Genomic DNA, 23,783 nt, shown 5'->3' on the forward strand with positions numbered 1-23,783 from the left:
TAAAAATTAGTTTTTGTTTCTTAAATGGTTTTGTGTACACATGAGTAATTTACTTATCTTAATATGAAACTAAATATGGTCTATTTGTCCTAGGATACTTTCAGGCTGTAGTTACTGTATCATGAAAGGGTATCACTATTGTAACACTGAAATCAAAGGAGGTAGTGAGACCCACTGTAATAGAGATATCATAGAAAAGGGAAGCTGTTTTTTTCGGGCATAATTTCAATGCCATGTTTTGAATGTAAGGGGTAGATGAAATATGATACAGAATATTAGATAAATTTTAGAATTGTAGGCTATCTGTGATAGGTCTTTTAAAACCCTGCTCTTTATTATAGGGATTAAAATAAAGAGATTCCCATGGGATAACTAAATAGACAGAGCTTTTTGAGGTGAAGTCAGAAGTTTGTTTCATTAGATACTATGAATAACCCCATTCTAACTGCTGCTTGTCTGCTCTGGGAATTCACATAATTGGTTTTCTCCCCCACCTTCTTCACCATCTCAGTCAGTCTCTCAGTGGTATACCCTCATCACCTCTCTTACCTCTCAAGTGATATCAATGAGATTTTTTAAACTTGCTCTGATTTCTCCACAAGTTATGTTTTCTAAGCTATGTCCAGGAATCACACTGACACAACTGAGCTGCATAATTATATAGTCTATCATTTGGCATAGACTATGTATTAGATAATTTGGGGTAAACAATACCAGACCTTGTCTCCACTATTTAGCTGTGTATAAGTCAGTTCTTAATTGCCTAACTAAGGTAAGTATTCTTCTTTTTAAACAAAGGAGTCTAGCATGCAGAAAGATGTACTCTGCCAATATTCAGGAGAATCAAAGTTCCTCACTATTCAGACGTTTTTACTACATCTTTCTTCAACTTCTTGGCAACTTCTGGCTTAAGTATAACCTAGAACTGCTCTGAATTTCCTAAATATCCCTGCTTGGATCTGCATCCTAAGGCTTTTGCTGAAATACCAATTTGATGTTCTGGGAAGGGTCATGATTCATGCATCTAGGAAAGCAATATCTCTCCATCATCACGTGCCCTTTCCTCGAAACAGAGCTTAGAAAAAAAATCCTTGTGGAGTTTTATATTCCTCAACAATGTATTTCTTCCAAAAGATTTTATCTTTCTTAAAGCAGGCCTAGTTAAAATACCAGTAGAAGGGAGAAAGGTTTGACAAGCACGACATCTGAAACAAGAGAAGAGTTTGACAGGCTTTTACCAATTGCTTATCTTTTCAGCATGTTGGAGACATTTTGACTAAGGGTTTGGCTAAATCCCAATAATTTGCAGGTGAATTCATTTTTTAAAAATCCCTACTAACTATACATTCTTTAGAAACTACTTTTTAAAAAGCTCTACTAACAACTGTACATTCTTTATAAACTACGTAACACTAAGCTCTTACCTAAGCCATGCCTCGGTGTTGACATGGGAGGCATCACAGTCCAGATTTTGCTAGCTGGATCAAAACATTCCACAGTATTTAAGGTTTTTGAACCATACCTTCCTCCTAGGACATAGAGCTTACTATCAATAACTGCAACTCCAAACTGAAACCTAAGGCTACTCATGGTGCTACTATGTAGCCAGCTGTTGGTCCTGAGGTCATATTTTTCAATTGCACGGGTACCTATTAAAGGGATATTGGACAAAGTTAAAAAACACATGGATAAAAATGTGAATTGGCACCATTCACATTTTATTTATGTACCTATTATTTGTAGCATAAAATCAGTGATTGCAACTCAAAGTAAAGTAAGTAGACCAGATGATTCTCCAACTTAGCAGGCAAGGCAAGGGGAATATTTTACCACTCCTGGATCCAAATGCAACAGTCAGAGTGAAATAGTTTATTTACTATATAGATGGCTTACATGCTCATAATGGCTTCTTTGGCTACACTATGATACTGGTAGTACTAACACAGGTGGCAAACACAAAAAATTATCTTGGAATCTATCACTGACTAATTTGCACATCCACCATGGTTTTAATTACCTATTCATTCAATATGTTATACATTTTATTATACCATTCAATATATTAATTTGTGCCCTTTGAAAATTCAGTTTGGGGTGTGTGTATGCTAATCTAAAATGCAAATGACCTAAAGAGCAGGAATGATAATTCCTTTTAAATGGGTCTTGGTGTTGATTCATAGAAAGTTTCATGATGCTGACACAGAGGATTATAATTAAGAATAAAATTATTATTATTGATATTAAAAAATGACATTGAGTTATTACCTCCTGTGTTGTCAATGGGAAACAGCCCTGGGCAAGTCTGCTATGGATTCAATGTGACCAAAGATATTGATGGCAAAATATTCTTCGGGTGAAAAGATTATACCCAACTTTATTTCCAGGTGGCAGGTCTGTCACTAAAATCCCGTTTACTCAGAGCGAGTCTGCATGCAGAAAGCTGGTCTCTGCCTCTGGGCCCTTCTGTCTGCACAGCCATCCTCTGAGCCCTTCTGCACAGTTGTCTCACACAGCCAACCTCTGGGCCTCTCTGCACAGTGGTCCCACACAGCTGTCCTCTGGGCCTCTCTGCACAGTCGTCCCGCACAGCTGTCCTCCGGGCCTCTATCCTCGGCACTGCCACCACTCCAGCCTCTGCTCTGCTCTCCTGCAGCCTTGCAGCCCTGCCACCGTGTCATGCCCAGAGCACTGGGCAGAGCTCTTTTTATAGAATCAACAGCCATGTATTGCCCACAGGTGTACAGTGAGCTAGTCAACCACAGCCAAGTGAGAATCCAGGCCACAGGAACTCTCATTTTATCCACACTCCACCCCTCCAGGATTCTCTCCTCTCAATCTCTGTGCCCTTAGTCCTCTGCAATGGTCCCTGTGCAAGGGAGCTTGAATATTGTTCTCCAGCCTCTCCAGCAAAAAGTCTTGCAGACACACACACACAGGCTGGACTCATGGCTCTGTCTCTGACCTCTGCCTCTTTGGTCTTAATGGCTGGAACTGCTGCTCTGGTTTCAGCTGTTGCCATAGCTCCAGTAAGATCCCATTTGGCTTTCCATCTAATTTCCTTCCATCTACTCCTGTCCGTATCAAATCAACCCACATCTGGATCCTTGTAACCCTCACGAGGCCCCTCAAATTCCTCTTGTGAGTAACAGGTTTTACTTCTTTCTGGGTTCTCATTGCTTCAGCTACTGTACTTGTCACCTCGCATTTTGTAATCACTGCCTCAAGGCAGGCTGCACTTTCAGGGATGACAGCTTTCCCATCTATTATCCCGACAGAACAATTCCATCCACGCCTAAGTCCCACACCCACTGGCTCAGCCTGAGTATAGGGGCAGAGCATAAGTGCTCCACGACCTGGGGAGGGGGCTGCTCCTCTCCTTGGGGAACTTTCAGCTGCTGGGTCTTTATTTTCTTTACAACCACTGGGTGTGCTTTCAATATAGGAGGGACCAGTGCCTCCAGCACCACCCCTTCATCCTTCCCCAGCTCCTCCATTTCTGGGGCTGATGGCATCTTTCTCTCTACTTCCCCAAGTGCCTCCTCTGCTGCACTGCCTCGCAAAAATTCCAGCTCAGTCTTCAGAAGGTCTCTTACCTTCAGCTGAATGCTTCGCATCTGACGTTCTGGAGCCACCTCTGCCTGTGCTTCCCTCAGGAGCTCGTCTTTTTCCTTGATGGCTTCTTCCTCCTTCAGAACACCTTGGAGTGCTGCCATTTCATCTCCAATGGCAACTTGCTGCCAACACTCTCGTGCTGCCTCCTCCCTCATCAATGCCATCTCCTTCCTCAGGGAATCCACAGAAGTTTGCATCTTGCGTTCTCATGTTGCCATTTCTTGGGTCTCCTCTGTAGACCTTTTTAATACTGTGAGAAGCAGCCAACCCACAGTCCCTGCTGCCTCTTGGGCACTCTGCTTCTCAAAGGATCTACTTATTATACCTAGGGCCACACCTACAGCCTCAGGTGTCACCTCCATTTGCCACCAGTCCTGGGGTGAGGTCCAGTCCTCTAGGAGGCAAGCCACCTCAGACCACATACCACTGGGGGACAATCCACTGTCTTCCCATTCACAGGAGCAGCGCGCTGAAGCACCCCTCCCATAAGGGCAGTCTGTCTTTTTCCGTGGTCAACAATGAATCCTGACGACTACACCAATTGTCTTGCCAATGGGTTTAAGCCCCAGGCAAGTCTGCTATGGATTCAATGTGACCAAAGAAATTGACAGCAAAACGTTCTTGGGGTGAAAGGGTTATACCCAAATTTATTTCCAGGTGGCAGGTCAGTCACTAAAATCCTGTTTAGTCAGAGTGAGTCTGCATGCAGCAAGCTGGTCTCTGCCTCTGGGCCCCTCTGTCCACACAGCCATCCTCTGTGCCTCTGTGCACAATCATCCTGCACAGACGTCCTCTGGACCACTCTGTACAGTCATCCCACACAGCCATCCTCCGGGCCTCTGTCCTCAGTGCTGCCACCACTCCAGCCTCTGTTCTGCTCTCCTGCGGCCTTGCAGCCTTGCCACTGTGGTGTGCCAAAAGTACTGGGCAGAGCTCTTTATATAGAGTCAACAGCAATGTATTGCCTACAGGTGTCCAGTGAGCTAGTCAACCACAGCCAGATGAGAATCCTGGCCACAGGAACTCTAATTTTATCCACAACCCCTTTATGAGTTAAGAGTTCATATTTTTTTCTTTTTTTGTATCATTAATCTACAGTTACCTGAGTAACATTGTGTTTACTAGGCTACCCCCTTCACCAAGTCCCCCCCACAAACCCCATTTCAGTCACTGTCCTTCAGCATAGTAAAATGCTGTAGAATCACTACTTGTCTTCTCTGTGTTGCACAGCCCTCCCCGTGCTTCCCCTCACATTACACATGCTAATCATAATCCCCCTTTCTTTTTCCCCCTCCTTGTACCTCCCTTCACACCCACCCTCTCCAGTCCCTTTTCCTTCGGTAACTGTTAGTCCATTCCCGGGTTCTCTGATTCTGCTGCTGTTTTGTTCCTTCAGTTGTTTTCTTTGTTCTTATAATCCACATATGAGTGAAATCATTTGGTAATTGTCTTTCTCTGCCTGGCTTATTTCACTGAGCGTAATACCCTGTAGCCCCATCCATGTTGTTGCAAATGGTAGGATTTGTTTTCTTTTTATGGCTGAATAATATTCCATGTGTATATGTACCACATCTTCTTTATCCATTCATCTACTGATGGACACTTAGGTTGCTTCCATTTCTTGGCTATTGAAAATAGTGCTGCGATAAACATAGGGATGCATCTGTCTTTTTCAAACTAGGCTGCTGCATTCTTAGGGTAAATTCCTAGGAGTGGAATTCCTGGGTCGAATGGTATGTCTATTTTGAGCTTTTTGAGGAACCTCAATACTGATTTCCACAGTGGTTGAACTAATTTACATTCCCACCAGCAGTATAGGAGGGTTCCCCTTTCTCCACAACCTCACCAACATTTGTTGTTGATTGTCTTTTGGATGGTGGCAATGCTTACTGGTGTGAGATGATATGTCATTGTGGTTTTAATTTGCATTTCTCTGATGACTAGCGATGTGGAACATCTTTTCATGTGTCTGTTGGCCCTCTGAATTTCTTCTCTGGAGAACTGTCTGTTCAGCATCCCTGCCCATTTTTTAAAATTTGGTATAATTAATCTACAATTACAGAAAGAACATTATGTTTACTAGGTTCCCCCCTTCACTATGTCCCCCCCCATATACCCCTTCACAGTAACTGTCTATCTGCGTAGCAAGATGCTGTAAAATCACTACTTGTCTTCTCTGTGTTGCACAGCCCTCCCCGTGCCACCCTCTTTCTTTTTCCCTGCCCTTATCCCTCCCTTCCCACCCATTGTACCCAGTTCCTTTCCCTTTGGTAACTGTTAGTCCATTCTTGGGTTCTGTGATTCTGCTGTGATTCTGTGTTTTGTTCCTTCAGTTTTTCTTTGTTCTTATACTCCACATATGAGTGAAATCATTTGATACTTGTCCTTCTCCATTTGGCTTATTTCACTGAGCATAATACCCTCTAGCTCCATCCATGTTGTTGTGAATGGTAGGATCTGTTTTTTTCTTATGGCTGTGAAATATTCCATTGTGTATATGTACCACATCTTCTTTATCCATTCATCTACTGATGGACATTTAGGTTGCTTCCATATCTTGGCTATTGTAAATAGTGCAGCAATAAACATAGGGGTGCATCTGTCTTTTTCAAACTGGAGTGTTGCATTCTTAGGTTAAATTCATAGAAGTGGAATTCCTGGGTCAAATGGCATTTCTATTTTGAGCATTCTGAGGAACCTCCACACTGCTTTCCACAATGGTTGAACTAGTTTACATTCCCACCAGCAGTGTAGGAGGGTTCCCCTTTCTCCACAACCTCGCCAACATTTGTTGTTGTTTGTCTTTTCAAAGATGGCGATCCTTACTGGTGTGAGGTGATATCTCATTGTGGTTTTATTTGCATTTCTCTGATGATTAGCGATGTGGAGCATCTTTTCATATGCCTGTTGGCCATCTGAATTTCTTCTTTAGAGAACTGTCTATTCAGCTCCTCTGCCCATTTTTTAATTGGATAAATTGCTTTTTCTTTTTTGAGCTGCACGAGCACTGTATATATTTTGGATGTCAACCCTTTAACAGGTCTGTCATTTATGAATATATTTTCCCATACTGTAGGATGCTTTTTGTTCTACTGATGGTGTCCTTTGTTGTACAGAAGTTTTCAGCTTGATGTAGTCACACTTGTTCATTTTTGCTATTGTGTCCCTTGCCCAGGGAGATATGTTCATGAAGAGGTCACTCATGTTTATGTCCAAGTGATTTTTGCCTATGTTTTTTCTAAGAGTTTTATGGTTTCATGACTTACACTCAGGTTTTGATCCATTTCAAATTTACTTTTGTGTATGGGGTTAGACAATGATCCAGTTTCATTCTCTTACACATAGCTGTCCAGTTTTGCCAACACCAACTGTTGAAGAGGGTGTCATTTCCCCACTGTATGTCCATGGCTCCTTTATCGTATATTAATTGGCCATATATGTTTGGAGTCTCAATTCTGTTCCACTGATCTGTGGCTCTTTTCTTGTGCCAGTACCAAACTGTCTTGATTACTGTGCCTTTGTAATAGAGCTTGAAGTTGGGGAGAGAGATCCCCCAGACTTTACTCTTCCTTCTCAGGATTGCTTTGGCTATTCGGGGTCTTAGGTGGTTCCATACAAATTTTTGAACAATTTGTTACAGTTAGTTGAATAATGCTGTTGGAAATTTGGTAGGAATTGCATTCAGTCTGTGTATTGCTTTGGCCAGGATGACCATTTTGACAATATTAATTCTTCCTAGCCAAGAGCATGGGAGGAGTTTCTATTTGTTAGTGTCCTCTTTTATTTCTCTTAAGAATGTCCTGCATTTTTCAGGGTATAGGTCTTTCACTTCCTTGTTTAGGCTTACTCCTGGGTATTTTATTCTTTTTGATGCAATTGTGAAAGGAATTGTTTTCCTGGTTTCTCTTTCTATTAGTTCATTGTCAGTGTATAGGAAAGCCACAGATTTCTGTGTGTTAATTTTGCATCCTGCAACTTTGCTGAATTCTGATATCAGTTCTAGTAGTTTTGGAGGAGAGACTTTATTGTTTTTTATGTACAATATCATATCATCTACAAATAGTGACAGTTTGACTTCTTCTTTACCAGTCTGGATTCCTTGTATTTCTTTGTTTTGTCTAATTGCCATGGCTAGGACCTCCAGTACTATGTGGAATAACAGTGGGGAGAGTGGGCATCCCTGCCTTGTTCCCGATCTCAGAAGAAAAGCTTTCAGCTTCTTGCTGTTAAGTATGATGTTCACTGTGGGTTTATCATATATGGCCTTTATTATGTTGAGGTAGTTGCCCTCTATACCCATTTTGTTGAGAGTTTTTATCATGAATGGATGTTGAATTTTGTCAAATCTTTTTCAGCATCTATGGAAATGATCATGTGGTTTTTGTCCTTTTTGTTAATGTGGTGGATGATGTTGATGGATTTTTGAATGTTGTAACCATCCTTACATCCCTGAAATGAATCCCACTTGGTCACGGTGTATGATCCTCTTGATGTATTCTTGAATTCGGTTTGCTAATATTTTGTTGAATATTTTTGCATCTACGTTCATCAGGGATATGGGTCTGTAATTTCCTTTTTTGGTGGGGTCTTTGCCTGGTTTAGTTATTATGATGATGCTGGCTTCATAGAATGAGTTTGGGAGTATTCAGTCCTGTCTATTTTTTGGAAAACTTCAAGGAGTATGGGCATTATGTCTTCTCTGTAAGTCTGATAAAATTCCGAGGTAAATCCATCTGGCCTGGGGGTTTTGCTCTTGGGTAGTTTTTTGATTACCGGTTCAACTTCGATGCTGATAATTGGTCTGTTTAGATTTTCTGTTTCTTCCTTCATCAGTCTTGGAAGGTTGTATTTTTCTAGAAAGTTGTCCATTTCTTCTAGGTTTTCCAGTTTGTTAGCATATAGGTTTTCATAATATTCTCTAATGATTAATTCTATTTCTGTGGGGTCCATCATGATTTTCCCTTTCTAGTTTCAGATTCTGTTTATGTTTTTTGATTCTCTTTTTCTCTTAATAAGTCTAACTAGAGGCTTATCTACTTTGTTTATTTTCTCAAAGAACCAGTTCTTGGTTTCATTGATTTTTTTCTATTGTTTTATTCTTCTCAATTTTATTTATTTCTTCTCTGATCTTTACTATGTCCCTCCTTCTGCTGACTTTAGGCCTCATTTGTTCTTCTTTTTATAATTTTGATAATTGTGATTTTAGACTATTCATTTGGGATTGTTCTTCCTTCTTTAAATATGCCTGGATTGCTATATACTTTCCTCTTAAGACTGCTTTCACTGTGTCCCACAGAAGTTGGTGCTTTGTGATGTTATCATTTGTTTCCATATATTGCTGGATCTCTACTTTAATTTGGTCATTGATCCATTGATTATTTAGGAGCATGTTGTTAAGCCTTCATGTGTTTGTGAGCCTTTTTGCTTTCTTTGTACAATTTACTTCTAGTTTTATATCTTTGTAGTCTGAGAAGTTGGTTGGTAGAATTTCAATCATTTTCAATTTATTGAGGCTCTTTTTGTGGCCTAGTATGTGATCTATTCTCGAAAATGTTCCAATTGCACTTGAGAAGAATGTGTATCCTGTTGCTTTGGGGTGTAGAATTGTATAGATGTCTATTAGGTCCATCTGTTCTAGTGTGTTGTTCAGTGCCTCTGTGTCCTTATTTTCTGTGTGGTGGATCTGTCCGTTGGGGGAAGTGATGTGTTGAAGTCTCCTAGAATGAATTCATTGCATTCTATTTCCTCCTTTAATTCTGTTAGTATTTGTTTCATGTATGTTGTTGCTCCTGTATTGGGTGCATATATATTTATAATGGATATATCCTCTTGTTGGACTGAGTCCTTTATCATTATGTAATGCCCTTCTTTATCTCTTGTTACTTTCTTTGTTTTGAAGTCTATTTTCTCTGATACTAGTAATGCAACACCTGCTTTTTTCTCCTTGCTGTTTGCATGAAATGTCTTTTTCCATCCCTTGACTTTTAGTCTGTGCATGTCTTTGGGTTTGAGGTGAGTCTCTAGTAAACAGCATATGGATGGGTCTTCCTTTTTTGTCCATTCTATTCCTCTGTGTCTTTTGATTGGTGCATTCAGTCCACTTACATTTAGGGTAATTACTGAAAGATGTGTACTTATTACCATTGCATGGTTAAATTTGTGTCTACCAAAGGTTCAATATTAGCTTCTATACTATCTTACTGTCTAACTTAACTCACTTATTGAACTATTATAAACACTGTCTGATGATTCTTTATTTCTCTCCCTTCTTATTCCTCCTCCTCCATTCTTTGTATGTTAAGTGTTTTATTCTGTACTATTTTATGTTTCCTTTGACTGCTTTTGTGGGTAGTTGATTTTATTTTTTGCTTTAATTAGTATTTGGTTGGTCTGCTTTCTTTGCTGTGATTTTATTTTCTCTGGTGACATCTATTTAGACTTAGGAGTGCTCCCATCTAGAGCTGTCCTGCTAAAATACCCTGTAGAGGTGGTTTGTGTGAGGCAAATCCCCTCTACTTTTGTCTCTCTGGGAATTGTTTAATCCCTCCTTCATATTTAAATGATAATTGTGCTGGATGCAGTATTCTTGGTTCAAGGCCCTTCTATTTCATTGCATTAAATATATCATGCCATTCTCTTCTGGCCTGAAAGGTTTCTGATGAGAAGACTAATGATAGCCTGATGGGTTTTCCTTTGTAGGTGACCTTTTTTCTCTCTCTGGCTGCCTTTAATATTCTGTCCTTGTCCTTGATCTTTGCCACTTTAATTATTATGTGTCTTGGTGTTGTACTCCTTGGGTCCCCTCGGTTGGGATTTCTGTGGGCTTCTGTCATATGATTGACTATTTCCTCCCCCAGTTTGGGGAAGTTTTCAGCAATTATTTTTTCAAATACACTTTCTATCCCTTTTTCTTTCTCTTCTTCTTCTGGTAGCCCTATAATGTGGTTATTGTTCCGTTCAGATTGGTCACACAGTTCTCTTAATATTCTTTCATTCCTGGAGATCCTTTTATTTCTCTCTGTATCAGCTTCTCTGCATTCTTGTTCTCTGATTTTTATTCAATTAAAGGCCTCTTGCATCTCGTCCATTCTGCTTTTAAGTCCTTCCAGAGACTGTTTTATTTCTGTATTCTCCTTCTCAACTTTATCTGTCAGCTCTTGCATTTTTCTCTGCAGCTCCATCTGCATGTTTATGACCTTAATTTTGAATTCTTTTTCAGGAAGATTGGTTATATCTATCTCCCCAGGTTCCCTCTCAGGGGAGGATTTCTCTGTGCTTTTGGTCTGGATCAAATTCTTCTGCCTTTTCATGGTGATAGAGGTCGTCATGTGCAGTTGGTGTGTGTGTCAGCTGGGAGAACAAAGTCCATTCCTGCTTGACGGTCACCTTCTTCTTCTAGAACGGTGACCCCTAGCAGCTTGTGGGGGACAGCTGAGTGCTTCTAAGTCTGGCCCGGGTGGCTGTGGGGGCAGCTCAGCATGGCTGCTGGGGGTGTGGACAGCCTCAGGCTGCAGCTCCACTATGGCAGGGCCGTGCCAGTGGGGGAATGTATGGGAGGCTGTTTATCACCATGAGGAGCCTCAGAGCTGCAGTGCTGCCCAGGGAGTTAGGGTTCCTGGAGTTACCTGGGCTTCCCAGCTGCAGGCTTAGTGTGCCAGGACACTTCCATCCAGTTGTGAGGCTCCTTTTGCTTTAAGACTTTCAAAAAGCACTTGCTTTTGTTTTGTCCAAGGGGCACCGGCTGCAGGGATCCACTCACAGATTTTACTGTTCTGTTTCCCTAGTATCCAGCACACCATGCACTGTGTCTGCACTGCTGGTGTGGATGACTAGGTCTGGGTATTCAGCAGTCCTGGGCTCCCACTTCCTCCCTGCTCCAACACCTCTTCTCCCACAAGAGAGCTGGGGTAGAGGGATGCACTCAGATCCCACTGTGCCGTGGCTTGTATCTTACCCCCTTTGTGAGGCACTGGGTTCTCGCAGGTGTATATGTAGCCTGGCTGTTGTACTGTATCGTCTGGTCTCTGTTTTAGGAATAGTCGTATTTCTTGTTCTCAAAAATATATATGGTTTTGAAAGGAGATTTCTGCTGCCCTACTCATGCTGCCATCTTGCCTGGGACTCGAATAGTTCATTTTTAATTCAATTACTGAAATACCAAGTTTACTACCATAGTATATTGTCACCACCACCATAGTAAATTGTCATTACTTCATGATAAGTTGTCACTTTTGTAGGCAGTACTTTTTACCAGTCATTCACAATGGCTGCTAAATTTTAATAAAAGTTGATTTTGTACAACAGGGAAGTTTCTGGCTAATAACCAAGGTGGAAAATGGAAGAATTGTTATTCAAATGTAAAGTGTACCTAAGAGAGCTTGTGATAGGTTTAGGGAATTTCATCCCAATCGCACAAAGCCAACCATAAGAATAAACAAAAGCAGTTTTCAGTTGTTTTTCTACTGGGAGATTTGTGGAGAAAATATAATCTATTAGTAATTATGAAAATATACTTAACATTTGAAGCATCTCCACTGGCCAATTATAATGCTACGATAGGAGGTCAGATCAAGTCAGTATTTAAGCAGGGTATATTTTACATTTATGGTTGCCTCTGAAAGTTTTTGTGTGTATAATGGATTAGTGGCAACATTTCTTTTCTTTTCTTTTTAATCATTTCTGGTGAATAGTACACTGGAAGTATTTATGTTTGAACACATTGTATTTTCACAATAAAATCTTGTGACTATATAGGCACTCATTAACCCTTTCTCTTCAATCTCTGCATCTTTCACTGATAATGTGGATTTGGCTAAAGGCTGATTGACAGATCAGCAATTGCTATATTGACTAGAGTTACTGCTGAGAGATCAAATACCATCACCTAGCACAGTATCTTTTCTAAATTAAATATCTCTGGGTGATAACCATGAAAACTGGACTATCTACAAACAAACTCACCTCTGCTTTCACTCTGTAAACCAATTTTCTCTGTTTTTATGTCTTTTCACTTCCACATTCTTATCTTCCCAAATCTGTCTTCCAACTCGATCCTTCTTATTTTAAGTTTTTATTTTGAAGTCTTTTAATTAGTGGAATTTACCAAACAGCCAATTTAGATTAAGAAATGAAGGCTAAGCTACACTAACTATTAAGATTATACAGATATTAATGGTGAAGTAATTAGGAAATTATACAAAGCTGTATTAATCAAACGTATACGGGAGATTTACACCTTGAAAGGATGTGGAGGTGTTTCATGCCAAGTTAATTTTTCCCAGACTTTAGATAAAATATGGAAGATAAATATTCCCCACATCTTTTATTTGTATCCATGAACATATATGACTGGTAATTTTTCATGTTGAATTCTGAAGATGCTTTTCAGCCGATTTTTCCACCTCCACTATTGCTCCAACTAATCAAAATGTAAATCATCTAGCTGGCTTGCTATGGCAGCTCTATATTTTATGGGGAAAGTTAAACTGGATTGTTTTACTTATTTCTCTCCTTAATACCCACTTGAAAATTTTTCTGTGTAAAGTGACCTTCTGCCCTAAAACACTGCAAAAACTGTTTCTCAATTCATTTCTAAGCCCCTACTCATCCCTCACTAATGACCTATTCAAGAAGGAACAAAACCAACCAAACTTTGTAGTATTGTTGGTAACATGATAGTTCCTGTAGTTCTGACTGTATCTGATTTAGTGATTTTCTGTACTTTTTAAATGATGTAAAAATGAGTAATTGGTCCCTTGCCAAACCATCTCTGAGAGTTCATTTTTTTTAAATAAATGAAAAGCTACTGATTACGTGGTAAGTACAAAAGCCCAAAGTTTACCATTTGACCATTTACAAATTTTGACTCCGTGATGATGCTTACAGTTTTCTGATGATTACTTTAAATGGTAGGGGTCATAGTTAGCCCCAGCCACTTGCATGATGTCTATATTTAGACACTAATTCCAAGTTACTTGCATGAGTCAGAGAGGAAATTAAAGACTGAGGAAGTGCTACTTTCCCTAGATATCAAAAGGTGAAAGTTCAAAAAGTATCTTAAAAAGAAAGGTAACTGAAACAACACACCTTAGTGTTGCAGGCACATCTGCAGAAATTCTTTTTTAAGGTTTTATGAAGGAGAGAAAATTGGTACATTCTAAAATGTAATATTGATTTATATAAATAAATGCTACCTCGGTAATATTTTTGCTATACTTAGGTCCTTTTCCTTTTTCCTTTTTTGTTCCTAAGTGCATGTGTTGGTTCTTCAGCAGATCCTAAAATCCTCAAAGAGGGAAATCAGTTTTTTTTGGTGTTTTTCTCTCTTCTAAAATAGTCGCAATATAGCAAAAAGGAACATAGGATTTGAGTGAGAAGTCCATTTCTAGTCTTTCTAGGTGTTTGTCCTAGGGTTGGCTATCTAAACTGAAGAACCTTATAGTTTCTTCATCTGAAAAATTAGATAATAAATCTATCTTGTAGCCTTATTGTAAGGATCAGATATTCAAAAAGAGTAGTAGCTTTACTATTTTTGTTGTCTGCAACTTCCCACAGGGCTTTTATGTCTCCATGCTGTCGATATGCAAAAAGTCTCAAAATCATGGCCTTACTTCCTCCCATATAGAACTGTGGTAATAGAGTTAAGGAGCTGTACGGTCACATTTGACTCATTTTCAGAAACTGATGAGTTGTAAATACTTATTATCATGTGACAATAAAAAAGAAAACAAACACAAAATGAAACAAACAAATACAACATTTTCCACTTCTCATGTTGCAAGTTAGGTTCTTTTTTAACAAGAAACAGAATGACTGTACTTGCATTTTGTATTTAGTACCTCTTTAATTTAAATTTCAAACAAGACACCTTTCAACATGCTGTTATTATTCATTCTATTCAATAAAATGCAATAAAATAAGAAGTTGTCAGACCTGAAATTAATTAAAAGATTTCATTTTATTTGTTGTTTTCTGAAAAATACTAGTTTTGTGAGGTTACTCTTCTACTTTGGAAATAATTACAGTTGCAAGCTCTTGATTTATAGATTTGTGATTAATTGGCATTACTTCCTGTAATTTCCATATTGAAATTACAACTAGACATATCAAAAGAGAATCAGTTTCTAGTAGTACAGAACTTTCATGTGTGCATCATTTTCTACAAGGTGTCTCTAATGAAATTTCTACATATGATTTGGCGAGTTTCAAATAGTTGGATTTTATTTCCTACACAGTCAACTCTTAATTATAAAATCCTCAACCCACTCTTTTGGCAAACATGGGTCTACTGACTTACCTGTAAAAAGGGCAGAACTACAGACAAATAGGTTCTAAGAAGAGTTCAAAGTAAAGATGACGGCTTCAGAAACATTTCCTTATTCCCTTAGATAAAATTCTTTTGTAAAATCATTACTTTATTCCAGGTTTTAACTGTTGATATTATTATCCTTACTTCAAGATTCTTTGTACCTGGCCTTTGAGTACCTAACAGGAAACTGACATCAAGGAGTTAGAGGCCATTCTTCTATTTCCGACAAAAAGCAAATTTGGAGGATCTTGTCCCTTCCATTTATGATAAACCTTTAATAAGTTTTCTTTGAACAAATATTATACAGCAGGGGAAATGCTCGTATTTAAAAATTGCTGCCACAAAAGTACCTGTTCTGAGTTTAGCCAACACTAATAAAAGGGTTATATCCCATAAGATAAGGAAAAAAGTCACAAAATTACATAAAGAAGCCTAAAATTAGCTGTAGATGCCAATATTTAAATATGGCTTTAATACCATCCTAATTCTGAGGGTGTTGAGAATATATCCTCTCTTTAAAATGATACTTTCAATTAGTTAGCTTATTCCTGCTACCTCTCATACCATCCGTGCCTCCCACAGCATGAAGCACCCTCACAGTCGATTTTCTAGGCTTGGTCCTAGGGCTTTGCAGCATGTGTCTTCTCTCAGGTAAGAGATGATACTTCATATCTTCTATCAGGAGATTTTGGCACTTTAGATCAGCAGTAAACATGGGGCTCTCTTCAAGATCCACCAGTAACTGAAAGTAATAATTCATGGTGTATGAAATGAGGAGCCCACCATTAGAAAGAACAGATTCATTTAGAGAACTGTGGAGAAAACTCGAGCTAATTCAAATGTAGAAATGCTGTCATTTAATATTTTGAGTTGCTTACTGACATACTTTGTGTTCACTGAAGATTTGAAGTGACTAAAGGCCTCAATGTAGTAGCTAAAGATCTCTGCAGATTTGACATATTATCCATCTTTGGAATACATACACATTCACTCTCAAGGGGTGAAGGTGAAAAAACACTCATGAAATGTGTTTCTTAAAGCAGTCAAAGCAAAGGACAGTGTGTATGTACACAAAGCAAGCATCTACCTCCCAGTCTACTGCATGTAGCTGGACAAGCAGCCACCTTTATGCTGGATTTAGAGGAGGGAATACAAACATGCCCAGTGAAAATAAACCAGCATTGCCTGCAGGGTGTCACATCTTTATCATCAAATCACTTCTGTAAGGTATTCTGAAAGCAGGTGCTTTTTATCTGTATGCATGTTCATGTGTACATCACTGAAGTGCATGTGTTAGCAAGAAGGCAACACATCAGCAAGAGAAGATGGCCAGTCCTCTCTGGCCAAACCATTACTGCCTGACAGACAATAAGACCCTAACTGAATGGGATAAACATTAGGTATAGTATTTTTCCTGAGATGAGCTAAGAAATTAAGTTTGTTTCAGAATTTATCAAGCATCATTTAGATTCAGTCCTTGGAGTTTGGGGTCCATAGTATCACAGGACCTTGAGAAGAGTATCAGATTGTTCTAATGAAGGTGTTTATTTCACTCCCTAAAACTTCCCGGAAAGTTCCTGTTCTGAACTGGTTAATCTCACCTCTGATTTCACCTTACCTATAATGTGGGATGGATAACTATTTTTACTTGGCTGGTGAGACCCAAGGCATTTCCTAATGAACACACTGCTGAAATAGGTTTGAAAATTGGGCTGAGAAATTGTTTTTCCTCCAAAAATATTCTTTAGAGGTTTAGTACCATTTTCTTCACATATATTATTTCTAGAATATTTGCTTGAGCTCACTTTCAAAATTGTTTTGGGAAGTCTGTATTCTGTATGCCATTACCCTCCACTGCCATCATCAACAAAAGTCCACAGGAGTCCACATTGCAGGCTCTAAGGCCTGCTCAGCAGTGGGAGGCCAAGGTACCCCAGGTTGTATGGGCTGGAAATGTACCCATCTTCTAATTAAGTAAGAGAAATCCAAACTAAGTACTTTGCTGAAAGAATGTCATATTGACTTAGAGCAGTGCAGAGTCCAATGGCTCAGATCCTTTACACCAGTGCATCTCAAGTGCTTAGATACCTAAGAATCATCTGGAGAACTTGTTAAAACATAAATTCCTTCTCGCTGTCCCCAGAAATTGTTTCAGTATGCATGTAGGGGGAGATCAGAAACTGAGTTTCTGACAAGCTTCCAGAAAATGGCATGCAGCTGGTCCAGGGACATTTTGAGTAGCACTGCCTTAGAAAATCTATTACATTGTATAGACCCTCTTATGAGATTAATGCACATAAAATCAATATACACTCCCATAGATGTTGAACCTTGGTTCTAAGATTACATGTCTATTTTAATGTTTCTCTTTTTGGTGTGACTATTGCCTTGCCCTTTGAATAATTTGCCTAACCAAGGAGAGCGGTCAATGTTTTTCATTAAATATGGATATATTCTCAAACTTACTAGAGTTCCATGGAATTTAAATTACAGCAAGAAGTAAAAAAAAAAACGTAGAGAAATCATCAGCAAATTAGCATTCTGTTTTTCAATATTAACATTTAATTAGTAAATTTCTTCAAAATCAATGAATTTTTTAGTGTCTATGACCCCACTGATCCACTAGGTCCCTCCTCCCAATGTGGATGATGTTTCAGGACTTTAACTAGAAGCTCTATATGAACTGTGAAATATAGTCATATATATGGTACATAAAGGATATCTACTATTGATCAATTAGCTGCAGAGAAAAAAGTGTGGTTTTCACTAATGGTAGAATTATGTAGTGGACTGTATTCTGCCCTCCCTAAAAATCACATACTAAAATTCAATATTAGATGGGTCAATCCTGAATCTTATGCAAGGGTGTCTGTTTTTAGAATCGTTTTTAGGATAATCCTTCAGCAGGCATGATGAAGATGCTATTATAATGATGGCCTAGTGCATCCGACTATTATAGTATGCTTTCAATCATAGCAGCTAATTACCCATTTCAGTAGTGATTATCCAGAATCTAACTCCTCCCTAGAGTCTCCTCTGACATGCTGCTGTACCAATTATCATCGCCTTGCCTAGAAGGTGGCAGAAAAAGACAGAGTTAATGTAGTCATTTTCCCTGGTTGTTACAAGCGCCCTTTGGTGAGAGAGGTAACAGAAACTAATGTGTAAGCTGACGTTCAGGGATTACTGGCAAGGTTTCAAAAAAATTCCTTGTTTTCTCTGCCATCATCATAAATATTGCTAATTGAAGGCTGCATATGTCCTTCAAAAATCCTGTACACTCCAATTATCAGAAATCCTCTGAATAAAATAAAACTAGGCAGCTAGGGAATGGATTAATGGGTAGTGGTTGTTGAGAAGGAGAGTTTGCTCTGCCTGGGTAGATGTCCCTACCTGTGGTGGAAGTAAGGGCAGTCTGATGTAAGAGAGCAGCACTGGCAGGTCTTGCTTCCTCGCCTGCACATCGTAACCCACCCACTGCATGACAGCATTGAAAATGGTTTCTTCATCAGGCACATTAACGTCATCACTGCCTAGAAGTTTGGAAATCCCATTAGCTGGAAGCAGGGGGAATTCTTCATTCTTTATTACCTCGATGAAGTGTTCCTAGAAAAGAAAGGTCTTCTACTGAAACCTCGTACTTTAGAACCTTCTTAAACAGAATGAAAATATCAAAACATTTCACCTTGTTAAATTTCAGAAAAGGCTGGAGAGACAGACATATGCATTTATACTGCCTGGGACAGGACGCATGGGCGGGGGGGGTGCTTGTGAGGCTGAAGAGCCAAATGCTTCCACTAGTGATATTTACACTATACAAGGAAAGACCTTAACTGTTTCACAGGCCACGCAGGGAGTAGCCGAGTTGATTTTCTTTCCCAGCTGTTGTGGATGACAACAGCTTATGACTCCAGAACTGATGTTGAGTTGTTCTGTAGTCAAAATCTGTAAGAGAAAGGCTGAAAAATTTCAAGGTGGGTACTATGTTGAAGGGCTGGGAGGGGTAGCTCTGGCTGTGCATTTGAGGGGAGAACATGCTGAATTCCTCTGAGATGAGAGGAAGAAATTGATGAAAAACTCTTTTCTCTTATGGCTAAATATGATCTCCTGTTAACCAAGGCAAAAATTTCTTTTATAATGGACAAGAATCTCCAGATTCAGGATAATCTAAAAGGGACTCCTGTGGAATTATTTTTGGGGGACAGTGGGACTCTCTCCATTTTTATATATTATATCTCCATTCTTCCTTCTGTCATGGTATTATCTTGCATTTTGTAAAGTCAAAATTTCAGGCAACTGTGTTTCACTTTTTACCTCTCAAAACACAACCCTATTTTTTTCTGATTTATAAGGCCATACATTTTCTGGGACAACATGATTATCATTTCCAGTGTTTTCCTCAGTAAGGGTCTCCTTTTCAATGCAATGAACTATACTTCTGAAGTGGAGATAAACCTGTCTAGTTGGCAATTTGTGTTGCCCACTAAATAGATATTCTGGAAGAAGCTAAAGACAGCGTCTGAATAACTGGAGTATCTGCATAAATCAAAACACTCCCTCAGCTCCACTCTGAGTTTAGTGACTGTGCAACTGAGTTAGCCTAATAGAAAAGTACATCAAGTTTGATATACGCATCAGGACGCTCTGATACCATAAAACCTGAGTTAACTTGCTTGTTTAAACCTAGAGCCCTTTTGAGACTGAAGCGAATGACTGAGAAAGACCTGATGATCTTACTGTAGCAGATGTCCCCAGAGGAAAACCCTCTCACCTATAGCAAAAGAGTAGAACTAGAAATGTTCCTACAACTAGTAGTACATCACATTTGTACAGTATTTCACACTTTACTGGTTTCTGTCATGAACACTGTCGTCAGCAATGGGATCTTGAGGAAGGTGGAATTTTTCTGAGGAGAAAACAGGCTACGTGAACTGTTTGATCTCTCGTGCAACAAATGGCAAGTATGGATTCAGACCTAAGGCTTCAGGTCTAATTCATTTTGTCTGATACTGAAACTGCTTTTCATAAGTGACATAATTTTTGTGAAAGGGTTAAGAAAAAGATAAAGCACTCCAAAATTTGTGCTTGTCCATTACTGGTACTATATGTACACTCTGAATAGTATAGTGCTAATAATACTACAGAAGCCTCCATACTTCCTTTTCCTTCCTGTCCACTCTCTAATGAAAGAAAAGGAAAAGAGAAAATACATGCGATGGCAGGAGGTAGGGAGAGAAGGAGAAAGGAAGGGAGGTGGCCAGTATGGACCGTAGTACAGTCTGTCAGATGTTGCCATGCATTAGAGAAAGCTAAGAAATGATTAAAATGCTTTACATGAGGGTCATATTAAGATATAACCAGAAATTACATTTTTTGATAGAAACGCTCTCCTCCATGCACCTTCCTAAGAGTCTTCATTTGTTCCTTGGTTTCATATTCATTTTTTTGTCCACACTTAGACACTGTTGTAAAACTTATTAAATGAATATAGCACACTTGCTCAAGGTTTCACTGATGCCGGGTACTGGTTTTATGATTATGATGCTTAATTTTCTGTCGCACCTTAAGCTGTGGAGTGGCCAGACACCTGTCGAAGTATTATTTTGAGTGTGTCTCTGAGGGTGTTTCTAGATGAAGATCTCTCACATTAGGGAGGGCAATATGTTTACTCACCTTACAAATCAAGGGACTGTAAATAATTCTTGGAGTTTAACATTATTCTAAGACATTAAACTTATTTGCATATTATACCATCAAGAGCATATTACAAAAGCATTATTACAGGAAAAACTTTAACTATTTTACTAAAATAACTGAAGAAGGAGTATTTAAGGAGACCACAGTACTGTCTTTTTTTTTTTTTTTTTGAGAGGGCATCTCTCATATTTATTGATCAAATGGTTGTTAACAACAATAAAACTCTGTATGGGGGGGGTCAATGCTCAATGCACAGTCATTAATCCATCTCAAGCCTAGTTCTCTTCAGTCTCCAATCTTCTGAAGCATAACGAACAAGTTCTTACATGGTGAACGAATTCTTACATAGTGAATAAGTTCTTACATGGTGAACAGTACAAGGGCATTCATCACAGAAACTTTCGGTTTTGATCACGCATTATGAACTATAAACAATCAGGTCAAATATGAATATTCGTTTGATTTTTATACTTGATTTATTTGTGGATCCCACATTTCTCCCTTTATTATTATTATTTTTTTATTTTTAATAAAATGCTGAAGTGGTAGGTAGATGCAAGATAAAGGTAGAAAACATAGTTTAGTGTTGTAAGAGAGCAATTGTAGTTGATCAGGTGTGTGCCTGTAGACTATGTGCTAATCCGAGCAAGACAAGGGCAATAAAACATCCACGGATGCAGAAGCTTTCTCTCAACACAGGGGGAGGGGGTGAGGTTCTCAGTTTCACCACTGTTGATCCCCAATTTCTCACCTGATGGCCCCCCTGCGACTGTGCCTGTCTTAGGTTGTTCCTCCCTTCAGGAATCTTACCCATCTCTGGCTAACCAGTCATCTTCCGGGGCCATACAGGGAAATGTAAAGTTGGTAAGTGAGAGAGAAGCCATATTGTTTGAAAAGGTTAGCTTTTTACTTTGCAGATTTATGCCCTGTGGCTTCTATGCCCAGCACTTGTCTCAAGGTATCTTTACCACCTGGAGGAATTATGATACTCGGTAAGTTCAATATGAGGCACGAATTCTATTTAAGGGTTGTAATTAAGAAGGAAGAAGAAAAGCTATAGAGGTAGCATATGGAAGAAAACATGGAAGGATTGATTATTTCTTTGACATATCTTCTTGTAGAGTACCTTAAGTATGTATAGGTTTTAAACTACTAACTAACTTGTGCACACATATTAACATAATAGGAATACGGTGACATAAACAAAGCAAATCTATAATTACCATCCATCTCCAGTGAAGCCAAGAAAACCATTTAGGCACCCTATGCATTTGTGAAAATTAGTCTATGATATGATGGATATTGTCCAACTGTACTTGAACAGTCTGAGAGAAGTCAGACAAATTAAAGCAACCCATTTCTGGGATCTGTTCACATCCCATATGTTCTTTTAACCGTAGATAGTCTATCGTCGTAAGATTTTGGAGCGCTACAACTTGCACCCCTCCCAACTCCTGGTTGAGTTCCAACAGTACAGATCCAGTCAAATTCATTGTCTCACTGTATGCACATGCCAGCCTAGACATCCCCCTCCTCATTCCAATGGCAAGTCCAGGAAATGGTGGGGTGTACGCAGCCACAACTGCACCATCGCCCGGATCCCTGTGGAGGCTTTTTGATGATCATCCCCCGGCACGAGTCCTCCAGAGAGTGCTGATGCCAGAAGCTCCTCCTAATATCGTATCTTAGTTCATTTTCTGGGAAGCCAAGCTAGGCCTTGATCTTCTGCATAGAAACAAACAGACCCTTTGCCCACACTTTGACATGCCCTCTATACCACTGTGTAGAACTCATTGGAGGTCAGCACACAGGAACTGCTTTTTTTTTTTAATCTTTAATCTACACTTACATGAAGAATACTATGTTTACTATGCTCTCCCCTATATCAGGTCCCCCCTAAAAACCACATTACGGTCACTATCCATCAGCATAGCAAAATGTAGAATCACTACTTGTCCTCTCTCTGTTGTACAGTCCTCCCTCCCCTTTCTCCCTCCCCCCACTATGCATGCTAATCTTAATACCCACCTTCCTCTCCCCCCCTTTTCCCCTCCTGCCCACCCATCCTCCCAGTTCCTTTCCCTTTGGTACCTGTTAGTCCATTTTTGGGTTCTGTAATTAAGCTGCTGTTTTGTTCCTTCAGTTTTTCCTTTGTTATTATACTCCTCAGATGAGTGAAATCATTTGGTATTTCTCTTTCTCCTCTTGGCTTATTTCACTGAGCATAATGCTCTCCAGCTCCATCCATGTTGCTGCAAATGGTTGGCTTTTTCCACTTCTTATGGCTGAGTAGTATTCCATTGTGTATATGTACCACATCTTCTTTATCCATTCATCTACTGATGGACATTTAGGTTGCTTCCAATTCTTGGCTATTGTAAATAGTGCTGCGATAAACATAGGGGCACATCTGTCTTTCTCAAACTTGATTGCTGCGTTCTTAGGGTAAATTCCTAGGAGTGGAATTCCTGGGTCAAATGGTAGGTCTGTTTTGAGCATTTTGATGAACCTCCATACTGCTTTCCACAATGGTTGAATTAATTTACATTCCCACCAGCAGTGTAGGAGGGTTCCCCTTTCTCCACAGCCTCGCCAACATTTGTTGTTCTTTGTCTTTTAGATGGCAGCTATCCTTACTGGTGTGATGTGATACCTCATTGTAGTTTTAATTTGCATTTCTCTGATAATTAGACATGTGGAGCATTTTTTCATCTGTCTGTTGGCCATCTGTATTTCTTTTTTAGAGAACTGTCTGTTCATTTTCTCTGCCCATTTTTTAATTGGGTTATTTGGTTTTTGTTTGTTGAGCCGTGTGAGCTCTTTATATATTCTGGACATCAAGCCTTTATCGGAACTGTCATTTTCAAATATATTCTCCCATACTGTAGGGTTCCTTTTTGTTCTATTGATGGTGTCTTTCACTGTACAGAAACTTTTCAGCTTAATGTAGTCTCACTTGCTCATTTTTGCTGTTGTTTTCCTTGCCCGGGGAGATATGTTCAAGAAGAGGTCATACATGTTTATGTCTAAGAGGTTTTTGCCTATGTTTTTTCCCAAGAGTTTAATGGTTTCATGACTTACATTCAGGTCTTTGATCCATTTTGAGTTTACCTTTGTATATGGGGTTAGACAATGGCCCAGTTTCATTCTCCTACATGTAGCTGTC

The 23,783-nt window shown here is 39.3% G+C and overlaps 1 pseudogene; it reads right to left on the bottom strand.

Moving 5' to 3' along the window:
• The window catches only part of LOC108407804 (kelch-like protein 4), a 36,941-nt pseudogene that overhangs the window by 1,651 nt on the left and 11,507 nt on the right, over positions 1-23,783 (bottom strand).

The sequence above is a fragment of the Manis javanica genome, chromosome X, assembly GCF_040802235.1.
Source record: "Manis javanica isolate MJ-LG chromosome X, MJ_LKY, whole genome shotgun sequence".
Lineage (NCBI taxonomy): Eukaryota > Metazoa > Chordata > Mammalia > Pholidota > Manidae > Manis > Manis javanica.